Source organism: Pezoporus flaviventris, unplaced genomic scaffold (genome assembly GCF_033815535.1).
Source record: "Pezoporus flaviventris isolate CSIRO_AGI_PZ_B2104156 unplaced genomic scaffold, CSIRO_AGI_Pfla_v1 ptg000031l, whole genome shotgun sequence".
NCBI lineage: Eukaryota > Metazoa > Chordata > Aves > Psittaciformes > Psittacidae > Pezoporus > Pezoporus flaviventris.
The window spans coordinates 14,224,427-14,251,866 of NW_026892579.1; the positions used below are offsets into that span (position 1 = coordinate 14,224,427).

Consider the following 27,440-nt stretch of genomic DNA (forward strand, 5'->3'; position numbering starts at 1 on the left):
ATTATTAACTGATGTAACAGCACAGCCAACACATGACATTTCAACTCCATATATAATGCATAAAAGAAAAAATAGATTTTAATGGAATAGTCAACAGAAAGGTATACTGGTTTCTTTGGCTGCATGTTTAAACCATATGTGGATCACTTAATGTAATACTTCATTGTCATTGAGTTACAACTCAATCAAAATTGAAGAATGGAGATGTTTCCTATTTTCCTCCCTTTTCCAAAAAGACCATAATGCTGAGCAAGGGGGTGAGGTCATTGAGAACTCATGCTGATGATTCAGCTGGATACTCAGCAAACTGGTATGCAGTGCTTCGCAATGATGGTTTCAGAACATTTCATTCTCACCATCAACTTCATTTCTAGTTATATTAAGACACTTCACTTCATCAGGGCAGTCAGGTGAAATTGCCGACTGGAAAAAGGGAAATATAACCCCCATTTTCAAGAAGGGGAAAATGGATGACCCAGGGAATTACAGACCAGTCAGTCTCACCTCCGTGCCTGGCAAAATCTTAAAGCAGTTTCTCCTAGAAGGCATGCTAAGGCACATGAAAAACAACAAGCTGCTTGGTGACAGCCAGCATGGCTTCAAAAAGGGGAAATCCTGCCTGACTAATTGGGTGGCCTTCTATGATGGGGCTACAGAACTGATGGACAGGGGTAGAGCAGCTAATGTCATCTACCTGGACTTGTGCAAAGCGTTCAACACTGTCCCACACAACACCCTTGTCTCTCAATTTGATGGGTGGACCACTCGGTGGATAAAGAACTGGATGGACGGCTGCATACAAAGAGTTGTGGTCAATGGCTCAATGTCCAGCTGGAGACCAGTAACAAGTGGCGTCCCTCAGGGATCAGTGTTGGGACCGGTCTTGTTTAACATCTTCGTCACTGACATGGACAGTGGGATTGAGTGCACCCTCAGCAAGTTTGCCAATGACACCAAGCTGTGTGGTTCAGTTGATACACTGGAGGGAAGGAATACCATTCAGAGGGACCTTGACACGCTTGTGAGGTGGGCTGATGCCAACCTCATGAAGTTTAACCATGCCAAATGCAAGGTCCTACACCTGGGTCACAGCAATCCCAGGCACACCTACAGACTGGGCAGAGAAGAGATTCAGAGCAGCCCTGCAGAGAAGGACTTTGGGGTGTTGGTCGAGGAGAAAATGAACATGAGCCGGCTTCAGTGTGCGCTCACAGCCCAGAAAGCCAACCGTATCCTGGGCTGCATCAAAAGGAGTGTCACCAGCAGGTCCAAGGAGGTGATCCTGCCCCTTTACTCTACTCTTATGAGACCTCACTTGGAGTATTGTGTACAGTTCTGGTGTCCTCAACATAAAAAGGACATGAAACTGTTGAAACAAGTCCAGAGGAGGGCCACGAGGATGATCAGGGGACTGGAGCACCTCCCTTATGAAGACAGGCTGAGAAAGTTGGGGCTGTTCAGCCTGGAGAAGAGAAGGCTGCGTGGAGACCTCATAGCAGCCTTCCAGTATCTGAAGGGGGCCTATAAGGATGCTGGGGATGGACTCTTCATTAGGGACTGTAGTGACAGGACAAGGAGTAATGGGTTAAAGAGGTGAAGTTTAGATTGGATATAAGGAAGAAATTCTTCACTTTTAGGGTGGCGAGGCACCAGAATGGGTTGCCCAGGGAGACTGTGAATGCTCCATCCCTGGCAGTGTTCAAGGCCAGGTTGGACAGAGCCTTGGTTGGCATGGTTTAGTGTCAGGTGTCCCTGCCCATGGCAGAGGGGTTGGAACTAGGTGATCTCAGGACAGAAAAGCACAGCATAATTAGTAAGTGGCCCTGCTGCTGCCAACTAACAAAGCAACATTTCCTGATCAATGTACCTTCTATGTATACACTCATATGTGATCTATGCAACATTTCAGTCATTAAAGCAAGGGCTTCTTTTAATTCTAACTTTGCATTCATCAGTACCAAAAGGGGAAACTCAGCAGTTGACTTATATACACAAAAGTTTTAACTAGGTCCTTAAATGGCGTAAGTCTTGTGCTAGAACTGCTAATACAGAGCTAACATTTGTAACTATTACACCACTACAACATCCATATAAATGCCATTGCTGCCCATACTGGCACAAAGGATTCTAGAGCAAAAATTCCTTACTCCACCACAGTTGTGAATATGGACATCCAAATATAAGGTTTGAACTCTGTTGTTTGGAGAGACAGTGGCCAGAAGCAACTCTCCTCAGATATGCAGAATTCCTTGTATCATAAAACAATGTATTACAAACAGAAATCAGAAATATACCTAAAGAGGTGCCCGAATATTCAGCTAAATCAAATGAGAACTTTTACAATAATCAAGTCTACGCAGATAGACATTCTGATTAAATTTATAACATATATATATAAAGATATGCATACAAAATACCTGCATAAGAATAAAGATCATAGCATATTGGTTTAATAGCCACTGTCCCAGTCTAAAGCAATCCACTTTGATGTCACATCTGAACAAAGGTACTTTTTTCAGTCTCAGTGCATCAGAACTTAACATTTTCTGAAGAATGAAGGAAAAATGGCCATTATTCTCCTAGGAATGCAAGTTTCAGAATAGGAAAAAAATCTCTTAGATGCCTTCAAACAGCTTGATAGCATTTTCAAGGGGGCTTTCATCAGGGTTTGCAAAACATGTCTAGGATACACTGCCTTTTTTCCACACTGTTGGACTTGTTCTCATGCCACCCTGCAATCACACACAAGGGTACCTCAAAACATGGGCCTGACTGGGCCCTTGAGTACAGACAGGCTACTAAGGGCTTTCTCTCTATTTCTGTCCCTCTCATGATCCAAAGTCAACACTACTAGAAATACAGCTCAATAAACTGTTAAGCTTCTCAATCAAATCATCAGGAATTTCAGCAGGCCACCCACCTCCCTACTCATCAAGCAAGTATTTTCATAATGGTAAACTCCCCTGAAAACAGCAGAGCCCAATTCACATTTTTATAAACAGGAGTAGGAAACTTTAATCAATTCTTTTTCCTCATCTTCTCCAATCTGCCAATTTTTTAAGTCAAGAAATGTCCAACACTCCTGATATTGCTGGCTGCAGTTAGGAAATCCTATGCCAGCCCAAGACTAGTAGGGAAGAAATTCAAGCTTTTTCTGACCTTTTCAAAAAGCCCAAACTCTCTAGCCCACAGAAAACCCTAAGCAGCAGTGAAAGCAAACAGGAGAAGGGCCAAGACAAGGGAAATAACTAAGGCCTATTCTTCAAAGAATTAATAAAACATTTAAGCAGTCCCATACTCAGTTCAATATTTTATCCAGACAAATCAAGCTTTCTTAAGTTCTGCTATACATCCTTTCTCCTCCCCAGTGCCAGTGCAGCATGCCTCACTTTTTATTAAGTCTACATCACATTATACAAGAGTACTATAACATTATAACAGCATCTTAATAATTTAGTCTATACTGCACTGATTTTGTTTAGCCATGGAGAATTTCTTTATGCAACTCAAGCTTTTTAATAATTGGAAATTCTCATGCATTTCTCCTTGTAAAAAAAGACAGGCACTTTGACCTGTTGCCTGGGTGCACTGAGAGTTCTTTCTGTTTCAGATAGCTAGATTTCTCTTCTTTATGTAAACTGATATACACAGAAACTTTCTGCATTAGAAAGTTTAAGACATTCTATTGTCTTTCTATTTAACTCCTTTAAGTAATTAAATGGGTTTAAAAGATTAGTTTATAAATTTATGGATAAGACTTTTAGTTTGAATGAAAAAACTTTAATTCCACCTAAATCCTTTTGTTCTAGTGAAACACTCCATTACACTGGAGATTAACAGCAAAAATATAGGCCAAACAGAAAACACTTTCTATATCTTAGCTTTGATATACATGCCAAGTTTGCCATTAAAATATTTATTTTACTTATTTCTTTGAGACATTTACTTGCAAATAATGAAGACCACTAACCACTGATCCTATTTTATAACTTTTCTTATTGCTTCATTATTTGTTCACATCCTAGAAAATCACAAAAATGAAGAAAAAATCTGAAAGATTTAACTAGTGCTGAAAGAATATAAAAATGATTTGGTGGAACATGGGGGGAAACCAGTATTTTTTCATGAAAACACAGCAGTGTTCAGGGCGACGTTGGACAGAGCCTCGGGCAATATGGTCTAGTATGAGGCGCCCCTGCCCACAGCAGGAAGGGTTGGAACTAGATGATCTTAAGATCCTTTCCAACCCTAACTATTCTATGATTTCAAAGCAAAGCAATTCTAAAGAAATCACACTGTCCATGAAAATGATCAGGTCCAGCTAACATATCAAACCAGGGTTTGTTATGTGGCAGCCTCACAAAGTGCTAGACTTTCTATATATTCTTTTGTCTTAGTCTTACGATGCAGCAGAGTAAAAAGCAGTTTTTTTACTCTATCGGGAAATCTTGGAACAGTATGCCACTGTGCTGCATCCATCACATACTGTTAGGCTACACTGCTTCTCCAAATTAACAATGTAGCTCAAGAACTGTTTGTTCAAACATTATTAAAACAGTATGTAAGCAAGCAGTATTTCATCCTTTAATTTAGCTGATTGCAATATTGGTTTGGAAATACTAGACAAAGCAGTTTCTTTCCAAAAAGCATTTACTGGCAGAATGCATGTGTCCTTTTTCAGAAAAAGCTCTCATTCATTTAAATTAGTTTAATCTTGAGAAGCCAATACCACATTCAAGGTTTACACAGAATCCATCTGAGGCATCGAGAGAATTTCAGTTTCATTATCCCCCCCCCCCCTCTATCTTTTAGAAATTAATTGCAGGAAAGAAAGTTCTTGAAACTACAAGCCAACAGAATATGGATTAGATTAAGACAGGGAAGGGAAAACTAGAAAACAAAACTCATTTAGTCTACTTCATTGCTAGAAATAAACTTGAATGCCACAAAATTCACTATTTATCCCCTAATAAGCTTTTTTTTTCCTAGCTCATATTTGTGATTTTAAATAGGGACTTAAACCATAGCCCAGACTATCGCAGGACTAATTCTGTGCATAAACAAGCTCTGTATTTCAGATTTGATGCCTCAGAAACATTTCTTCCCCTCTAATCATGCTTGCTTTGTCTTGAAAGCTAGTAAAACAAATATATATATATATTCATAATGGAAATGTATATTAATAATGACCTTAAAATATCTTTTCTACATAATTCAAGTTTACATAAAATAAATATCTTTGACAGTTTCATCAACAATTTTCGTATTTCCTTTATGCAAATAAGGACCAAGCTACAATCACCCTCAATATAAACTCACCTAACATAAGCATTATTTTTGATCATAAATCAGAAATGAAGCAATTTGAAAAATCATGATTTTAAATGTGTTCCTATTGCAAAAATAATGTTTTTAAACAATAATAAAGAATATTTTAAATAAGAAACTAATTCTGCCCTCTTCACTAAGGTGATTACATCCTAGGCAGCAGTTACTAACCTGTCCCTCTTGTCAAAAAGTTCACTCCTTGCCCATGCCCTAAGCCCCACACTGGGTTTAGAGGAAAGCAGGATGTCTATTGACTATCTAGAAGTCAGAAAATTCCATTTTAACAGAGCTGTACAGACCACTTAATCATTGGTCATTAGCTATCGCAGTTTAACAAGGAGGATCCTCTTCTACCTTGCCTGGGTTGCTCTTTCGATACACCTGCTTTCTGCTCATCTGCCTCTAGCTCTAAGTAACACACTGTACTGCTATGTGAGAAGTGAGGCTCTGCCCTTCCCAGATATTTGGCAAAGACAGACAAATTGCAATTTAAGAAAAATCAAAGGCAGCTAACCTGTTCAGGGTGTTCAGCTTAATACAATATTCAAGAGATACTCAAAGATAGCTACAAAGAAGACAAAGACTCCCTTTTTACAAAGGGTCACATGGAAAAGATGAGGGTAACAGGTAGAAGTTACTCCTGGGAAAATTCCAGTTGGACACAGGAGGAAAATTTTTCACAATGAGAACAATCTGGCATTGGAATAATGTCCTCAGGGAAGTGGTATATTCCCCAACGTTGGGCACGTAAGATTCAGCTGTACGGGGTGTTGGGACACCTAGTCTAGGTCATGCTTTGTCTAGAAAAGTTGGACCAGATGATCCCTGAGGTCCCTTCCAAGCTGGCATACTATAATTCTATGATGTTTTGGTAAATAAACAAGATCCTTTCTTGCAATCATGGCCAGCATGAGAACCCTTTTTAAAGACAGGTCATAAAATTACACAGCAAATTATACCTTTTCCCCCTGTGAAATTTTACAACACAAAATTTGAGCCAAATATCTTTCAGACAGCTCACTGAGATCCACACAGCTATCATACAGAAACCTTCATTGCAACCAGATTTGACACCACTGCTCTTCTGATGATTCATATTTGAGTGAGGTAGGAGAGCAGGTTGCCAAAAACCCTTACGGATGTCTTCAAGTGGAACAAAGCAGGTACTGCTTTGCTCCCCACAACAACTCCTGCTGCTTCAGACCCATTCACACAGTGACAGAAAGACTGGAAAGACTGGCTTGCCTTTCTGGGAAGATCTACGTTATTCATCTTCTATTAAACAATACTGTGAGAAAGTAAGGAAACTGGGGAGTCCTTTATAGTAGTACAGAGAAGGCTTTTACCCAGTTACTCACAAATAAGGTTGCTGATCATCTATTTACCATTAAACTTCATAAAATGTCACTGTATCATTTCAGTATTACTCCTCAAGTGTGTGAAAAGCCCTCCAATTTTTTTTTTTTTTTTTTTAGAGTTGAGAAAGCCACTCATTCATCTATTTCCACATTACTTAAAACAACCCTACCTATCAAAAACATTATTTTAAATTATCAATTTTAACACTTATTCAAACTAGCTAGCCAAACCCTGAGGCTGCTCAGAGAAGATGTGGCTGGTCCATCCCTGGAAGTGTTTTAGGCCATGTTGGACGGGGCTTTGAGCAACCTGGTCTAGTGGAAGGTGTCCCTGCCCACAACAGGGCAGTTGGAAATTGATAATTTTAATCTCATTTGACATATGTAGCTTTTAATTATCTTTCTAAACGGTCTCAGTTTTCAGTAACCATTAAAACTTGTTGATTTGTAATATTTTACACTAGATGTGATTATATTTTTTTGTTTCCATGAGTACAGATAATATATAATTCAGTTAGCAATATTCCATTTAGATATGTTTATTAATATTCTTAATTCTGACTCTTCAGTTATGTTAGAAAGCGGTGAATCAACACTACTTTCATTAAATTTGCAGTTTGCCAAACTAGATCAGACAGAAACTCATGAAAATTCATATGCAAAACTACTGTTAACAAGACTAGAAATACTCAATATATAAAGAATTCAAGAGATTTTGCATTTTCAAGCAGCTATCTTCAATTAGTTATCTTCTTTCCCTCGAGGCTCTCTTTCTCAAATTATGTATTTTAAGTACTGAAAACCAATTTCACTTGTTCCACGCTTCATTTTAAGTTCGAAGAAAGAACATCATAAACCAGGTACAAAAATGAACTGAAGGGATCATAAGCATCCTATTACTCTTTCCTATAGGAAAGCAAAATTTCAAACCAACTAGATATGTCATGACATAAGGCACTTGTATTCTGTTAAGTGTTATTTTCCCTTGGACAACTTCAAATATCTGGTTTAAATTTGGTCTTTATTTAAAACGAAAATGCAACATTTAAAACTATCAGCAGTACGCTACATCCATTTCCTTCCAGAATGACTTCATAACAGATCTTGAAGGAGACTGTCACAGACACAGGGATAGACCATTAAGATTTACCCATGGCAATTTTTGTCCTAGTTTAGAACCTTATTCATAGGAGCTTTTTGTTTTATCTTTAAAGTACTCTGGGTTTAATAAGTCAGAATAAATCATCTTTTCAAGCTATAATTCACCTTCTCTGGGTAAAAGTCACTTCAGAAAAAGGAATATATGAGCTTATTATTCACAGAAAATAAAAAAACTGGAAGATAATGCTGTCCTTTCTCAAATTAAATTGTCAAAAGGGAAACAGTTAAGAAAGTTTGACTGCAAACTTGCTCTTCTGAGCACTTCTCCCCTTTACCTGGAAGACACTACTTTTTCCCTTTTTTGTTGAGATCTTTGAAGTTTGAAAGATTTTTTTCATTCCATACAAAAACATTCAAGAATGTCACAAGTGTGAGGAAAACTGCCACTTCCCACTGCTGTTAGTGAAATCATAACTCAGCTCAACCACAAGCTTCTCATCTAATGTACTGCCTTAATATAGTGACTTTCAAGAGAAAGAATTCATAGTAGTGAAAGAAATACCTTAGATTTAATGAACATAATACCAACGAAGTAAAGAAATGGAAAACCTAGATTGTTTGGAAAAATAGGAGTCAGTCAAAAGATTGCAAGAAAACATCCAGCAAAATAAATTATAAAATAAAAACACAGTAAAAAAAAAAAAACAAACACCAACAACACAACAAACCAAAAGCCAAACAAAAAAAAAAACAAAACAACAACCAACAAACAAACAAAAAAAAAAACAAACCAAAATCAGACTGTTACACTATTCTGATTAGTTACAAACCATTTTCTTGCAAGACCGGAAAGGTCATTGCTATCTTTGGGCCACCACATACAGTTGTAAGTTTATTGTCTATGAATACCAAATTGCCATCTGACTTCACAGAATCATTAAGATTTTAAATCACAGAAGTTTAAAATGAAACCACAGGGATAAAGGATGTATAAGCAAAACCATATCTTTACATCTTTATATCCTCTTTGTAGCTTTACATCTTCTGTGTATCTGGATACATATGGATTTGGAATAGTTTTTTCTGAAGAGGCATTCAGATTAAAAAAGAAAAATTAAAAAGCCAGGTTTATGGTCATCTGTGTGACTTCAGGCAAATTTTACCTATACTACCACTTGACCAAAAGGTTGCTGCATTCTACTGATAAAACTGCATGCAATCATATAACTCAATGCAGTAGCATATTACCCATGAAAGGAAAAAGTCCACAGTTCTACTGGAAGCCACACATTTGGAGTCTGATGACTTTCCAAATACATTTGTTTCCAGGATGTGCGTATACCGTTTAACACTTCTCATTTGAAAAAGATACCAGTTTTATACAACTGTAATAATACAACATTATGCACTACCAGCTTAGCTTGTCAGGGCTATTCACTGTTGCCATCATTTAAGCTATGATGCTAATTACTCATGTGGCAAAAGAAGTCCATTCCTTACAGCTGACCCATGTGTCATTGTTAGGGAATGGCTGGGAGAAAAACATCACATATTGATTCTGATCTAATTGAAGATGTTCCTGCTCATTGCACAAGACTGCACTAGATGACCTCTACAGGCCTCTTCCAACCCAAAGTATTCTATAATTCTACTAACTTATTTTCTCATCTTTCTGAAACTTGAACAACAGCTATGCAAAGCACTCTCAAAGTAAAATACCTAAACCACACATTGAGTCCCCGGTCATTGCAAAGCGACAGGGTGAAAACTCTCTGGTATTTTAGTTTAAAAGCATACTGCTGCTGGTATGAACCCAAATCTTCAGTTACATTGCTAAAGTATGCTTTCAAGATTTTTCCTGTAGACCTCAAGAAAAGAAAAGACAGGATGAGTTAAGTAGCCTGTAATTGAACTTTCTTTTGGTATTTCAGTTGCATTTTCATTGGATAAAAACTAACAGAATAACACACCCCACCCCCCCACCCCCAAACCTGTTCTTTAAACCTAAGCATTTTTCTTCTGGGAAATTTGACATTTGTTGCAAAACGTTGACGTTTTCTCTAAATTAAGTCAGGATGCTTTATAGTAGAAAGCAATATAGATTTAACTGGAGAGATCATAATTATTTCCCCTGATAACTCTAGAAATGAACACTGAAGTTGTCAGTAAGAGCGAGGCATGCTCTGAAACGCTGTCAACTTCATCAAGGCCTCACTCAGATAAGCCTTGGAGTTTTTAAGTGTCATGACCATCAATGTGCTTTTACTGAACACAACCATCATTCTTTTCTAGAATAGTAAGAGTCAAAAATACATGGGCGTGTTTTTGAAATCCCTTCCAATCTGCATACGGAATATTTATGTCAGACAGAAGTATACAGTAGTGTAGATAGTATATAATCTTGGCAATTAGTCTAGATTAACTTACACATTTTATACCTATGACTGAAAGATAACCGATCATATTTGCTGCTTAAAACCACACAAAAACCCTAAGAAAAGCATAAGTGATTGCTGCATATGCACCTTGCATAACTGAGATGTCCAGGTGACCAGTTGTGTGTCTACATACTACACTATCATGAGATATATAATTAATGGCATTGGCAGTGAATGAGTATTTATATCTTTCAGTAAAAGCACAGAGAGTTTATATATCCCCACAGGACCTACAGTAGTCCTTCAACTTTCTCCACAAAATATTGTGGAGAAAATATTCATATTAAAAAAAAAAAAAAATCATCGATTTTAAAGGAAAAAGGCTGTGAGTACCAGTAGCTAAGTAATCATGCACCTTCTAAGAATGACCTTCAGTAGCCACGGGGTGGCAGAACTTGACTTGAAGATAATTACCTCCAGGACAGTGACCAGGCTATTTCAAGGAGTCTGTTCCATCTGACTCCCAACATAACTGCAATAGCACAAAACACTTGCTGTTCAGTGGGTGTTTGCAACAGCAGGAATCAGGAAAAAGAAAGAAGCCTGTACGTATGACCAGCTGGCAGTTCTCCAAACATCACACAACTGCAACAGATACTGACCTCCATGTTTCTGTTTTGACAATTTATTCAAGTCACACAGTAACTGCTCACAAAAATCACTACCAATTTTACCTTATATCATTAAACGGGCATGAAATTTTTCATATACTTTAACAGGCCAAAAGAAACCCTAGACACGTCTTCATTGGAAGTATAGATAATTTCACCCACATGCATCTTCAGAAGGCTGGGAAAATTTCATCAGTATTAATCAATTTAACTGTGCCAGTGCTGGTTCCATTGCCCATACAGCCAACTAGCCCACATTTTGTCCCTTGTGGCTCCCAAAACAACATATCCATATCCAAACAACTAATTGGGAAAAAACACCAACTCCCACCCAGGCTATGCCTGGAAATGTTTTGGAAGAGCACTAGATGGCTCAGGATGAGACCTTGCCAGAGACTGTTGCAATGGTTTGACTAAGAGGGATGTCTTGAGTTTCAAGCTCTGGCATGGAATGAGCAAAGTTACTAGCACAAACAAGGCTTTTGAATCCTCACATCAAGCACAAGTGGTGTGCTAGAATATTCAAAGTTGTAGCAAACTCCTAACATTGGAACCATCATAGGTAGTTTTAAAAAATTTGGTTTTCTCTATTTATGACGTTTTCTCTTTTATAAATACATAGAAGCAGGAAAGAATAACCTCATCTCAGTAATGGAAACACATAGAAGTACTCAGTGAATACAGAGATACTCTAACCAGAGAACCCTGAACATCTGTATTTTATATCAGCTCTGCTTTACAGCTGACCAAACAAGAAAAAGTAAACACAAATCTCCCATTTCCTTCATACTTGTGCACCAGCCTGTACATGAAACTTGCAGTACAGCCCTGTTTTCAAAACACCAATTCAACATTCTGGGCCCAGCTCCCAGGACAGAACCAGGTCTCCCTATCCCCAGAACACCACCTCCATCACTAGATAATGGATATATCTGTTCTTACTTTCCTTCTGACCCAAAGTGCATGTTCTTCATTGGACAATAAACCACAACAGCAGGAGGGAATCAATCATCCCATGTGTACTTAATTCTGCCTCTAGTCTGACAGTTATTTTACTTACTGTAGGAAGTGAGAGAAACAGTTTCAAATGCTCATCACAGCAAGGACAACTGAACTCAGAGCTATTATTAGGTGGGTGCTGCAACAACAATTATTAGATTATGAAAAAAAAAGAACAAGATCAAAACAAACCAGGAGAAGCTGAATTTCAAAAGAAATAAGTAAACCACTTCTTTTGTGAAACAACTTGCTACTGAAATTCATAAGGGCACTGTGAACATGGGCACCCACTAAAGACTTTGCAAGGCTACAGTTAAGTGTTTACTTTCAGAAGAGTGAGGAATTTTAAACACATATACCATTGACTTTTTCCTATCATCTAAAGTGACCTCCTGGTCTTCCCTTCATATACATGTAAACTTCTTGCGGCTTGTTGAGAATCTTCATTCTCAAGAATCTGTCATTGCTCGGACAATAAATTGGGAAGCTCAACAAGTCTGTGGGGTTTGTGTATACTGCTCCTAGAACCAAACACAAGATGATTTGTGGAGACACTCCTAAATGCCGAACTGAAGTTTGTAAATTGCATGCCAATCACTAGAAGCCCACTGCATTTAAGAAACATAAAACAGTGCCAAGCCTAATTCCTTGGAGAAAATTGGAGCTCAGCTTTTGCTAAGACGACATCTGTATATGTGACAATACAAAAAAAAAGAAAATTTAACAAGGCTCTAGGAACGCTTGTTTCAAAAATAACATGGATGTTTAAAAAATTATTTAGTCAATAATTACCATGTTAAAAATCACTAAATGCTACAAATAGCTACTCATAAGTCAAGTTAAAGCATTGCTTCTTCTATAATGTAATAGGCACAAATTAACATGCATGACACTCCACCTGAACACAAAAAAAACACTTCTTACTGTGGGGATGGTTAAACAACAGAACAGATTGTCCAGGGAAGTTGTGGAGTCTCCATTCTTGGAGATACTCAAATCACTTCTGGACACAGTCCTGGACAACCTGCTTTAGCTGACCCTACCTGAATAGGGGTGGGTTAACTAAATGATCTCAACAGCTCCCTTCCAACCTAGATGATTCTGTGCATTGTGTGATTCTCTATGGTACAGCTGAGAAGATAATGCATGCATGCTGTATATTCATAATCTTACACAAAATATATCACACCCTACTATTTATTTTAGGTCAAACCTTGCTATTTTCAAATTCACCAATAATTTGGTCAAGGTCTTCCATGAGAATCAGACTAAATTCACAGTTTAACAGCCTTCATTTCTGTGAATCTTTATTGCAATGTTTCATACTTTGCTGGGAGAAATGCTGCTATATATTTGAAAAAGTTAGTGAAATATTAATGCTAGATCACTCCTACAGATGCAGATAGGCAAATTATGAAATGCCTAGCTATTGGCAAGCAGTTCTCCAAGGGTAAGTGTAAAACATTCCCACTACTGAAGAAAGAAAAAACCAAATCTTTAAATAATCAATCATGCATATTTTAATCATCACCTTGCAGTAAAAGGAACTGAGCTCATTACACAGTGGAAGATAACATTTTACACTCCGCCCTGATACCTAGGATTTCAGCATGGAACAGATCTTTGGGTTTCAATGGGAAGAACTGGAAAAGGCAGTCAGGCAACTGGCAAGCCACAGCTGAGCAAAGCGGCGGCAGGTGCAGTCCCTGGAGAAGATACACTTCATTCAGCACTAAATCAACGGTGTTAAGCGTAAAGCCAACCTAGCCAGTAGTTGCATCTGCCTGTGGGTGGGCTCCAAGATGGTATTCCTAGAGGCCCTGGTGGACATGTCTATCAAAAACACACTGCTAGGCAGAGAAGGAATTCAAAAACAAAGGTGACCATGAATTACAGAAAGGACAATAATGGTCTATTACTGTTATTACGATATCCCAGAAAACAGTTAAAATTTTCCTGCATATGGTAACATCATGATTCTACAAAAGAACCCTGAAGACATTTTTTCCTCCAAATCTTCTCCATGGACACATTTAAGGACAAAACAGTTCATTCTGACTTCTGTAGTATATCACGACTCTTTGAGATTTTCTTTTATTCCAATTACTTTTTCATTAGTTTACATTCCCAGCCACTAATCCACATGGAAGCTGTCTATGTTGCCTCTACATTTGGTCCACAGCAAATAATAAAATTTAGATTTATCAGTGCTAGTATATCTCCAGAAAAAGCAACAAGACAACATCACCACTAAAAGCAACTGACCTTCTAAATCAAAATTTGATACAGACTGATTTAGGAAGAAAAATGCTAATTCAGTCTCTACCACTAGAGAAAAGTTTTGCTGCAAAAAAAAAGGTAAGCAGTGATCAGAAAATAAATACTTTTTAAGGTAAAGAAAACCCAAATTAAACCAGTTGTGGCGGTTTCCTTCCCTGTCACCAAATGTATCTCCTGGAATCAAACTGCACCTGGAGCATTAATTTCAAACACAGAAAAAAAGTTTATAGGTCTGAAGATTACCAAGAGAAGATTGAAAACATAATCTAGCCCCAGATTTACGACTTCTAATGGAAAGTGTCTGAATTTATTTAATTCCTGATGCCTGGGAACTGACTTCTGAATGCTTCAGGCTGACAACAGTAAAATTAAAAGCCATTGAATAACAAATGGAAGCTATTCATCAATGTCTTGAGCTGGCAACACAGACACAGTGGCCCAAAAGGTGCTGACTGGAATAAAGATGCTACGAAGTACCCACCCATCTCCTTCAATGACTAAGCCTAAGGATACTCAGATAGATCCAAGGACTAAGAGGATAATTATACGGTGTTAGATTTCTCTCTTTACCAAATGGGACACACAAGAACCTGGATTTGAATCAGAGTATTTGCAGGGGACAGACTGCTCTTCACCTTGCCAAGAAACTGAGCAGTTGCATTGTACATGATCCAGCAACCCAAGCACAGACTCCCTGCTTCTTTTCCATCTTTGGACAGCAACATACTGAATGTAGCCAAGGAGTGCAGGACTGCATCTAGATGACCTGAGTCACTATAACCAAACAAAGGGTTGACTAGCTTTAGCCAGGTTCATTCATTTACCTGGCAACACTACAGTCACCCGTACCTAATCAGGAGACACTTGTTCTCTAACAAATAGATAAATAAATAAACTGGGGGGGCGGGGGGGGAGGAAGAAAAAGAGGAAAAAATTAAAAAAAAAAAAAAGGTTTGAAAGCTCTCTACCTTGCAGCTCTTTAACCCTTTGATCTGACAGTGTTGCAAGTGACCAGACAGAAGCTGTTGCATCGCCACTATGATTAGCTTTGCAGCATGCTTTCATGCAATAATTGGTTATATTTGAAAACCAAATGCAAGCTTTTACTTCTGAATTTATACTGATTCTGAGATAACTAGATAAAGGCTCTTTCCATATACTTCCAGGAGAGAAAGAGCACAAACTACAGACCAACTAGAACCAGAAGAAGCTATTTGATCTTAAGTATTTATGAAATTCCATCAGTAAGCACTACTGACAGTACAAACCTTCTCAGACATGACTTGAAATCTGATACAGCAATACTGCTAGGATTCAAGTATTTCCCCAGTTTACCATTGTGTAATTGTGGTCTTTGAAGTCCATTTCTCACAGAGAATAAATTTTCTGAATCTGGATTGGAATTTACTAATCTGCAGTTCCTAAAAGATCACCACCTCACCAGCATTCAACACAGCCCAGTGCAGAGGCTTGCAAAGACATCTGGGTAGTTTCCTCAATGTTACCCTCACAAAGCACAGTACTAACAGTACTGCTCCTATAGGCTTTGCTACTTTGTTCAGAACTAAATGGGTACCTCTGAATAGCACAGTCAACTTGTACGCCCTGATAATATGTTTATATGGAAGGTTTCATCCCTACTGTAAAACACTATTTTCTTTTTCCTGCCACCAGTCATGAATGAAATACTCCGCTCATCTGAGCACTGCCTACCTATCACTTTGGAGAGTAATGTTAGACTGAAAAATGGCAACACAAAACTATAAGGAAAATAATTTCAATGTAGTAAGTAATAATTTCATTAATGTAAGTACTAAAAGAAAAGCCTTCCTTTATGAAAAGTTTTATTAGAAGAAAGGATTCTTTGCTTTAGCTAACTGCTACATTGTGACTGCAAGATTGTAACACTCAAACTGGTAGGAAATATTCTTGGAAACACCTTGGGGAGATTCAAGACTTCTAGCAGTATTGAATGCAGTAATTGGAGAAGATTTCCACACTTCTCTAGGGCCAGCATTGGTTAAATCATTGCCTTTGGTTTCACAGTATCTTCTACAGACTAAGGAGAACAGGAGTTGTTACTGAAATTTGTCCCAGGTTTGCAAATAATGGTTTTCAGTGTTTGCAAATAACTTCCTTCTTTTATGCACAATCTCTTCTGCTTTGTAAACCATGAACAACAGCTCATCTTTTATTTGTTTTCAGTTTCTCACAGAACCAGTTTGCTATGATTGCTCTCTCCTACACAAAAGCTGGTCAGGATTTCCAAATACTGCTTCTTTTTATTTATGGCAAGCTGCAGTAAAAACATTTGCCTCCTCCAGTGCAAGAATTTAGTAAATATAAACACTAATTTAACACCTATTACACCCTAGTATATGAAAGAAAACTTACAGTCAACGTGTTCTTCTCTAGTCTGCATGTATGCATTACAGGGTAAAGCAACTGGTTGCCCTTTTTTTTTTCAAGGGAAAATGGATACAAGCTCAGCAGCAATGCCGGCCTCTATGCTTCTTTCTTTTTCCTAACCTGGCTAAAGAGGGTATAGAGACTTCTGTGAGGTTGCTTTTCAATTTTTAGGAAGTTTTGGTGGTTTTCATTTCCCTTAAAGCTTTAAGAGGCATACTGGTGATTCAGTCCATAGTACACCTCCACAAACAGTGATGCCAGCAAAACACAAGACCAATAAACTGCAGCAGGAGAGCAGAGTGATCATAAGTACCTCAAGCCAGTATTGCTGCAGGACATCTGTCCTGGGTTCAGCTATAGCAGTCATTTTTCTCCTTCTTTGTAGCTGGTGCTGTGTTTTTTACTTTAGCCTGAGAACAAAACTGAGTTACCAGCTGGGCTTAAACCACAACATCTTATATCAAACCATGACAGAAAGGCAAGGAGACTGATCCACAACTTGTTCTTCTCCACGTATCCAGACAGGCTGCATGAGGGAACATAAGTCCATTAGATTGAATGTTCTGATAAAGCCTATTTCTTCTGACAGTTTTCAAACATGTGCATCACACACATAAACAGATGGAAAACAATCTTAATCGAGAACAGCTACAGGGACTTCTTTTTCTTGTTCTAAATTTATAGCTCAAGATTTTCTTCAACATTTCCCCGACCTCCTTAGTCTGAGACACAACTTTTCCTTATCTGGAGAAAAGCCTCTGTTCAAGGAAAAATACCCAAAACGAGGATCTTAAATTACTTTAATCTTTGATCTTTAATTAGGATCAGGAATTAAATTAGAAAAGAAATAGCAAATGTTTAGACTTCTAAGGCTTTTTCAAGTCTATGTGAAAGAAACATTTCTGTTTGGAAACCTTGTCCTTTTCTCCTCCCTCCCACAGACTATATCAAGTGGCTTCGGAAAAAAACAAAACCCCACCACACACAAAAAAAAAACAAGCAAACAACAAAAGGTCACCTTTCACCTCTCTCCTGTATTTAAATCTGTCCTATATTTAAATCACCATAGCTAAACCAACAGGGGTTTATCATCTCCTTTTAAATGTTCAGGGCTTCATCTGGTTTGCTATGAGCTCCTTGTTAATCACATTGTAATCTCTCTCACTACCTGGACCAAAGAATAAATCTCAAAAAATAAGTATGCAGCCTGCGCAAATTCAGTCCTTGTGTGTCCAGCAGCAACCTTCAAAATTCACAGCACACACACCAGTGACAGGACAAAAGGTAAACAGTGCAATTCACTGAAGCAGTCTATGCCATTGAAGATGCTTTCACTCCCCTTCCCGAGTGTACAGGCAGTGATTGTACTGCTATCATCCCATAGGCATTACAGTACAAACCCATACTGACATTCCATGACAGTGCCTACAACTAGCCAAAATGCAGGCAAGTGCTCTACTCTACCAGCCCTCTTACACAAGAGGAGGGAGGTGGAAAGCTGGAGGTATTTAGGTCTTAAACTGCCACAAACTACAAATGACAAGGCTCAGTTACTACAGCCTTAGTTCTCTTCACTTATCCAGCAACACCACTAAAGATCAATGCAAGTCCACAGCGAAGAGTAAAGACAGTAAATTCAAATGGCCTGTCTAGCAGTTTTCCTCCCTTTAAGGTAGTTTAGAGTTGCACTATGCCAGACTTGGAATCCTGTGGAAATGTGAAGAGCTGCAAGATGTATAAACTACATTGGTTTTAAACTCATCTTCAGTCTCTTCTGTCATTGCCTCTATACAAACACCCATAGCATGGGGAACAAACAAGAGGAATTAGAGATATGTACACATCTCTGGGGATACGATATAATAAGTATCACAGAAACATGGTGAGATGGCTCCTATGACTGGGGTGTTGGAATGGAAGGTTACAGGCTCTTAAGAAAAGACAGGCCTGGCAGGAGGGGAGGGGGGGCTGCCCTTTATGTTAGGGATAGGCTGGAGAGTATGGAACTCAGTCTGGGGACAGGTGAGGAGTCAACTGAGAGTTTGTGGGTCAGGGTTAAAGAGAGAACAGCTATGGGGGACATTACTGTGGGATCTGTTAAAGACCTGATCAAGAGGACTCTGTGGATGCAGCGCACTATAGACAGATAGGAACAGTCTCATGCTCACAGGCCCTTGTCCTCATGGGGGACTTCAACCACCCTGACATCTGTTGGAAGGACGGCACGGCCTGGCACAAGCAATCCAGGAGGTTCCTTGATTGTGTGGAAGACAGCTTCCTTCTGCAAGTAATGGAGGAGCTGACAAGAAGTGGCATGCTTGACCTCGTGCTCACCAGCAGGGAAGGGCTCATTGGAAATGTGACTCTCCAGGGCAGCCTTGGTTGCAGCGATCATGAGAAGGTCAAGTTCAAGATCCTCAGGACAGTGAGAAGAGCGTGCAGCAAGCTCGCTGCCCTGGACTTCAAGTGAGCAGACTTTGGCCTCTTCAGGAACCTGCTTAGTAAGGTTCCATGGGATATAGCCCTAGAGGGCAGGGGGCCCAAGACTCTTGGCTGATATTCAAGGATCACCTGCTACAAGCTCAGGAGTGTTGCATCCAGACTAGAAGGAAGTGCAGCAGGAGGGCCAGGAGACCTCCTTGGATGCATGAGGAGCTGCTGAGGAAACTTTGAGGGAAAAAGGGGGCTTATAAAAGATGGAAGCAAGGACAGGCAGCCAGGGAATAATACAGGGATGTTGTCCAGGAAGCTAGGGACCAGGTTGGGAAAGCTAAGGCCCAGTCAGAATTAAACTTGGATAGGGATCTGAAGGATATCAGGAAGGGATTCTAAAGGTACATTGCAAATAAAAGAAAGACTAGGGACAACGTGGGCCCCCTCCGGAAGCTATCGGGAGAACTGGCTACCCTGGATTTGGAGAAGGCTGAGGTTCTCAATAACTTCTTTGCCTCAGTCTTCACTGGCAAATGCTCTGACCACATCACCCAAGTCTTAGAAGGCAGATGCAGGGACTGTGAGAATGAATACCTTAGGCCCACTATAGGAGAGGATGCGGTTCGAGACCATCTTAAGAACCTGAACGTGCACAAGTCCATGGGTCCTGATGAGATCCATCCACGGGTCCTGAAGGAGCTGGCAAATGAAGTTGCTAAGCCATTGTCCCTCATATTTAAAAAATCATGGCAGTCAGGTGACATTCCAGATGACTGGAAAAATGGAAATATAACCCCCATTTTCAAGAAAGGGAAAATGGATGACCCAGGGAATTACAGACCAGTCAGTCTCACCTCCGTGCCTGGCAAAATCTTAAAGCAGTTTCTCCTAGAAGGCATGCTAAGGCACATGAAAAACAACAAGCTGCTTGGTGACAGCCAGCATGGCTTCAAAAAGGGGAAATCCTGCCTGACTAATTGGGTGGCCTTCTATGATGGGGCTACAGAACTGATGGACAGGGGTAGAGCAGCTAATGTCATCTACCTGGACTTGTGCAAAGCGTTCAACACTGTCCCACACAACATTCTAAATTGGAGAGACATCAATTTGATGGATGGACCACTCGGTGGATAAAGAACTGGCTGGATGGCCGCACGCAAAGAGTTGTGGTCAATGGCTCAATGTCCAGCTGGAGACCAGTAACGAGTGGTGTCCCTCAGGGATCGGTGTTGGGACCGGTCTTGTTTAACATCTTCGTCACTGACATGGACAGTGGGATTGAGTGCACCCTCAGCAAGTTTGCCAATGACACCAAGCTGTGTGGTTCAGTTGATACACTGGAGGGAAGGAATACCATTCAGAGGGACCTTGACACGCTTGTGTCAAGGTTGGCTGATGCCAACCTCATGAAGTTTAACCATGCCAAATGCAAGGTCCTCCCCTGGGTCAGAGCTCTGCACACCTACAGACTGGGCAGAGAAGAGATTCAGAGCAGCCCTATGGAGAAGGACTTGGGGGTGTTGGTCGAGGAGAAAATGAACATGAGCCGGCTTCAGTCTGCGCTTGCAACCCAGAGGGCCAACCGTATCCTGGGCTGCATCAAAAGGAGTGTCACCAGCAGGTCCAAGGAGGTGATCCTGCCCCTTTACTCTACTCTTATGAGACCTCACTTGGAGTATTGTGTACAGTTCTGGTGTCCTCAACATAAAAAGGACATGAAACTGTTGAAACAAGTCCAGAGGAGGGCCACGAGGATGATCAGGGGACTGGAGCACCTCCCTTATGAAGACAGGCTGAGAAAGTTGGGGCTGTTCAGCCTGGAGAAGAGAAGGCTGCGTGGAGACCTCATAGCAGCCTTCCAGTATCTGAAGGGGGCCTATAAGGATGCTGGGGATGGACTCTTCATTAGGGATGTAGTGATAGGACAAGGGATAACAGGTTCAAACTTAAACAGGCGATGTTCAGATGGGATATAAGGAGGAAGTTCTTTACTGTAAGGGTGGTGAGGCACCGGAATGGGTTGCCCAGGGAAGCTGTGAATGCTCCATCCCTGGCAGTGTTCAAGGCCAGGTTGGACAGAGCCTTGGTTGGCATAGTTTAGTGTGATGTCCCTGCCCCATGGCAGGGGGGTTGGAAGTAGATGATCTTAAGGTCTTTTCCAACCCGAACTATTCTATGATTCATATCCAAAGATCTAAGGCATGGAATCTGACTCCATAAAGCATCTAACACAATGGACCTGATTATAAAGTCTTAAAGAAACTAAACAATCCTAATAAAATAAGTAAAAAATTACATGCTTTAAACTAAGTATATACTTGAGGGTCCAGTCACATTGGTACAAGAGAACTCCAGGTACCAGGCAGCCAGCCCTGGCTACAGAAACATTGTGGAATTTGACTTACTCCCTGTAAAGCTGAATTTCTACATTTGTAGGAATTCACCTCCATTCACAGTTATCCTGCCTAAGTAATCAAGGAAAGCACATCCACTCCTCTGACATTTTAGCAACTTCTATGGTTTTGCATTTCTGTAATTCTCTTTGGAGTATGGAGCACATATATGAAAAGTAAATGTACATATTTTCATAGCTGTACCACATCATTGAATTTCCTATGCACTTTTCCAATGAGCAAATAATAGCAGTAGCATTTGTATGCAAAAGTCACCACAGACCACAAGAAATGCAGAGTGTATTTTAATGTAACCTCACTGAGGATGAGAAGCCCAGCACAGTAGGAGTATGGCAGAGCCTCCAGTCCTGACGCATTAAGACCCTGACAGAAAGGACCCTTTCTATTCCATTCCTGCTTGTTTGCCCCAGTTTTCTACTGGAGGGGGGAGAGGGGGGCAAGAGGGAGGGGAAAAGAGTTCATCTAAGGAATATACCAAACCCACAGAACAGGTACTGTTATCCCTGCTAAGGAAGTTCCACACTTCAGCCTTTAGCTCTTAAGATCTCTGTTATGAGATAAAACTGGGGAGCAGTTTCCTGAAGTCAAAGTCCCATCTCTGCTCTGAAAACATCACCTCAGTTATCTTTTTTTTTGTTTGTTTGCTTGTTTTTCTTGTTTTATGCAACTAAAAGGTCAGTGACTGAAAGGGAGCTTTCAAAACTAAGTACAATATGAGAAAAAAAAAAATCCTTAAAGGGAGAACCTTTTGATGGCCTATTATTTAGAAACATCACTTTTTCCTGATCTAATATAGATTTAAAAAATATTCAAAGCTACTCTCTTTGCATAAATGTAGCTGTTGGAAAAAATGTTAATACTAACTTTCAAGAATTTAAAAAACAAACCAGCAAAGTACACATTCCATGTATCCTGATGACATTTCCTCAACCACAGTTTTTTATCTGTTCTGTCTTGATAAGCCAGGTACAATCCCAGTGTAGCTTACGAAGGGCAGGAGCCCTTTTACTTTACTTAACCTGATGTGAATCCTGATGGAAAATGTTTCAGACATAATAAGGCCATAAGCTTGCTCATGTCCACTTCAAAATTTGTTACTAATTTAAGCAATGTGTTTATAGTTAACCAACCATTTCTTTAAGAGAAAGAAACCAAACCAGATAGAAATCAAGTCATATCAACACAGCAGAATTGGACCTCAATCACTCTTAGATATGATAACTTTAAAACAAAAGCCCCCCCCCCCCGTTACCTGAACTAGTGATGCTGAAAATTTTTTCAAGCATACTCTTCTGAAGAGTAGCATGAAAGGCTATTTTGGAGGTTCAAGGGGTTAGAAAAATTGAAGCTGTTAAAGTTTAGACTACTGGATGAAAAAATACACATACATATTTTGAAGATAAATCCTAAGTAATCACAGCATTCAGAAAAACACAACAGTAAATTAGGCTGCAACATCACATCTTCTATACTGTCAAAACCCACAACTATACATATCGTTCCTGTCAGGAAAAATAAAGACAGACGGCTGCAGAAAAAGACACACTTCAAAACAACCACAACCTATAAGTACTGATGAATCAAAATATTTACAATATTTCTCTCCCTATAAGGCTCATTCTCTACAATTAAAGCTCTTCTAAATTGCTGCAGCATATTGCTATAGAAATGTTGGCAGACCACATTCTCAATTTACATAATTGTTCAGTGAAATCACCTAACATAAGAGAAAAATCATATTTTCTCAAGTATTATTTTCTGAAGCCTCCAACTTGAGTCAGAACTGTTTACGTATTTTGTTGCTTTCTTATCACAGAGAAATCCTCAACTGCTGACATCCAAGCCAATATCTTCAAATTGGCACAAGTGTGAATGGAATTTGCATGGCATTCACTACTGGAATGTAATTTTTTGAAATGACACCTTTTATTTGTCAAGCCAACAGAGAGACATATTTTGAAGAGTTAGCAATGTACAAAGACCCATCAGTACTGCACCAGTTCTCACAGGGCACTGCCTTTTGAGTGACTTAGCTGTCCACTGATATCACAGAGCACAAAAAATACTCTAATTCAGTTACATTGTGAGTGCAAAATTTCTTAGCAAGAAAGAAACATTGCTGTCCACAGAAAGTCTGGTAAGGGACTTCAGTGTCAAATCTTAATTATGTCCAGCCTTTTCCACTCTTGGCTAGGTTGTTCAGCAGTCAATAGCACCAAGTTCCTCCACGCATGCTGGAAATCACAGACACAGACTCCCTGGGACACAGACTCCCTGGGACACAGACTCCCTGGGACACAGACTCCCTGGGACACAGACTCGCACCTGCCCAGAACATGCTGCAGCTCCTTCCTGGCCTACATTAGGTATTTCCCTTTCTATAAAGGTCAGGGAGATTCATATTCAGGGTGGTTGATCCACATGGGAACACCCAGAAACAGAAGCTTCAAAGCTCTCCTGGTTTCCTAGTTTAAACTACCAACTCCAACAGCATTGCTCATTTTCTTCTCTTGAAACTACCCCCTGGAGGTGCTTCTGGCCCATGGAATTTCTTCAAAGATTTAGCAAGAATGTCCCTCAAATTCTCTCCTAAGCACATTTATTCTCAAATTGAAGGTTCTAACTGTTCACCCAAAATTCAGTCAAAGGCAGATCTGACTCATGAGCCCACATTTAAACAAAATTAAGAAACTGTTTAAAAAACACTGTGAAAATTATCGGCTCCTTACTGATTTTCAGTAATCTAAATTTGACAGGAAAATTTTAAAAATCCCTTTGAAAAAAAGTTAGTAAAAGCCTGTAAAATTAAAGCATCCCATCTACAAGCATATACTCTTGCAAATGGGTAAGCATATAGAACATCAGAAGCAACATCAGACTTCATTTTATCTCATAAGTGGTCAAAAGGCCACAAAAGCCAGAACACAAAGTGAAGATACAGAAATTGCCATGTCAAGGATCTTATGTCTTTCACTAAGTATAATTGTCAGATAATTCAAGAAATTAAGGGGTTATGCCATCTCAAGAATATAAAAATTAAAATAATGTTTCTAGAAATTGAATTATTTGTTAGGGAAACCTCTAATTTCTAGTCTTCTGGCACTGTTTCTCTAACCATCTCCAAAGAAGTGAGATACTAAAATTTGAACATGAGATTCTCCTCCCTGTCCCCACAATCAGTTCCAGAGTAATTGAAGTCCTCAGAGCACAGAACACACTGGCAAGTGCCATATAAAAGCCCTAGATGTGTGAGAAATCTGAAAGATAATTTCTTTACACTAAAAAGAATTAAAATGAGACAACTATGTGGTTACTGTAGGTGAGCATAATTGCAGTGGATGATATTTATGGCTAGTTTCCCCTGATAACACTGTCAACTGCTCTCACCCAACTGCTTAAATTAATTTCATTTGTCACTTAATCCAATTCCCATTTCTAGTCTAATTTATAATCATCACTTCTCCAGCCTAGCATGGCATTAAATTACTGTCATTCTTGGCCATTAAGTCAATCATATTCTAGTCAGCAGAGTCAATCAAAATCACCACAGCAGTGCCATCAATTTCATATTGAAAACATTCCTTTTTTGCTTAGTTGTAAAAGCTGATCATCAGCGCCAGAAGCTACATTATATCAATTTCTGATTTTTCAGGCAGAAGCAAGTCATTCCAAAACAAAAATGGAGATAACAAAAAACATCATTTGATTTAATGAATGCTGCATTTTCTCTGGTCAAATCCTTCTCACTTTACTTTGCAAGTAAAGGCCCACGCAAGCCTAAATTCCATCTGCTACCAATGTTTCAACAATACTTCTCCTTACTGTAACTGCAGATTTATTGTGCCCCTTAACACAAAGGGAATGATCAGGGAGGAAAAGAACTAAACCGAAACCACCTTCCCCGATGTTACTCAAATTTCTTTGTGTGCTCAAATTCAAATCCCAAGCCAAGTTAACTTACACATTTAGCAATGCACAGACTTTGTAACAGGAGCTGCCACCTCAAACACAGCTGTTCACATCCTTATTTTTAGAATACCATGTTTTTCTAACAGTAAAGACAATGCTTAATCGTATCTGTGTTCATATAGCATTCTGATCTATAAACAATATCCCAATTTCTGTATTAAAATTCTCTTCTTTTAATGTGTTTGCTCTCAGAACTAAATGCAAGATATATCTGCAAATTTAACTGGATTGTTTTTAAAGAAACCCTGAGGCAGCTTCTTCTCCCTTTTAATATTAGTCCTGTTTTCCCCACATCTGTCAACTCAATAGCTGCCCAAATGCACATTTTCTCCATGCATGCTTATACAGAAAGTAACAGGGACTTTTGTTTCTCATATGCACAATAAAACAAAATATTTTCTTGAACACTGTAAGCATCTAAAGAACTCTTATACTTAAGAGGCATCCATTAAATGGTATGATTGTATTATTCTAGTGTCATACTAAAGGAAGGGCTTATTATTACCTAGCAGTTTCTCAGAGTAGCCATACCTAGCTTTACATTTCATACATAGTAACTGCAAAGTGCTTTACAAATATCATCAAATTATTCACAGTCTGAAAAGGAGACAAAAGATGAAAGGGCTTTTTTTTCCAGAATACTTTCAAAGTTAAGATGAAAGGGCTTTTTTTTCCAGAATACTTTCAAAGTTAAGTAAAATATTCTTTCTAATAATTTGTAAACTTAAGCAAAACAAAAGAGATCTGACTGAGCACATATACTGCTAGATTTTAAAGCATCTGTGGTATTTACATTACTCGTTTGGCATATTGCTGGATGTCTGTAGGATCTATTTAAATAGTAAACTTGGTTTTTGGATAATAACTCTAAACAATTGTTGAAGACCCCCCAGGGGCCTTGCCCCTGCTAATCGTTTCATGCAGGCAGACCACAGAATGGATCCTTGGAACTGGTAAGGCTACAGTAACTCTACCTTAAGCGCTACACGTAACAGGATTGTGGCCTCTAGGTCTACAACTGATCTTTGCATGACTGAAGAAATGCTCTCATTCAGATTTACACAAATAAAACACCTTGCTTCTGATACATTTGTAAGATATCCTCCTACCTCCTACAAAGCCAGACAAATTTATAATAAGCTTAAATATATATATATTCATGCCATTTGCTAAAATCAACATCTGCAGTTTAACTTACTGTGCTAAGTTTTAAACTGTAGCCCACATTTTACTGCGGTGTACGGTGCCAAGTATACTGCTTCCCAGTGTTTGTGTAATGGTTATGTATATCAACTGTCAGTCGGACTCTGCCAGAGACCGTACAGACAAGCCGGATTTGCTCTGCAGGCTGAATTCACCCTCCACCCATGCCCAGGGAGTCTGGCAGCAACGAGTCCACTGCAACATGCAGCACCGCAGCAACCTGTGGTTTACTTTTTGTACAACAGCTCCAGATAGACCAAAGAGGAGATTTAGAGCCGAGAACCAAATCTTTCCCCAGCCTGAGCTAGGCACTCAACCACCTAAGCAGTACCTTTTAAATTCCCAGTGCTGCAGATTTAATCTTCCAGCAATCAAGGTGCCTAGCTCTTTCCCAACTGGGAATTCTCCCATATTTAAACATCAAAAGGAGCAAAAGCTTATTTCTGTCCCCCAAACGAGTACCTTCAAGTCTGGATACAAAAAGAGAATAGCTCGCATTAAGTAAGGAGCTGCACTTCATCTCCCGCTTCGAGGCAGCAGAGCCATGTTTTAGGAAACAGCCACAAACCGAGCACCTGGAGCACGTCCCCACACAACCCCGGAGGGAGCGGGACTCACCGCGCCGCGAAGCCTCCCCCTCCGGCTCCGGTTCGTCCTCCCCACCGCAACCGAAGTTACACTGAGCCCAGGTCCGGCGGCCCCGCTGAGGCGAGCATCCGCCGTTACCCCGGGACGTCACAACGGCCGGAGCTGCCGTTTGAACTGTCTCCCTGGCAACCAGGATACTCACCCCACCGCAACGTCCCCTCAGGCAGCGGTGCTGAGAGGCCGGAGCCGCAGCCCCTCAGCCTCCCCCCGCCACCCAGTTAGGTAACTGCGGCAGCGAAGCACCGCCTC

The 27,440-nt window shown here is 39.7% G+C and overlaps 1 protein-coding gene across 5 annotated transcripts in view; it reads right to left on the reverse strand.

Annotated features, from left to right (window-relative positions):
* KLHL32 (kelch like family member 32) overlaps positions 1 to 27,440 on the reverse strand; it is a 124,775-nt gene that overhangs the window by 97,047 nt on the left and 288 nt on the right. Inside the window, exon 1 of one of the 5 annotated variants that reach the window (XM_061460258.1) lies at positions 27,162 to 27,241. The exons of the other annotated variants lie outside the window; for them this stretch is intronic. The gene's annotated coding sequence lies outside the window, so the exon portion shown is untranslated. Of the gene's footprint in view, positions 1 to 27,161; positions 27,242 to 27,440 lie in introns of those variants that run through there. 5 annotated transcript variants of the gene reach the window in all.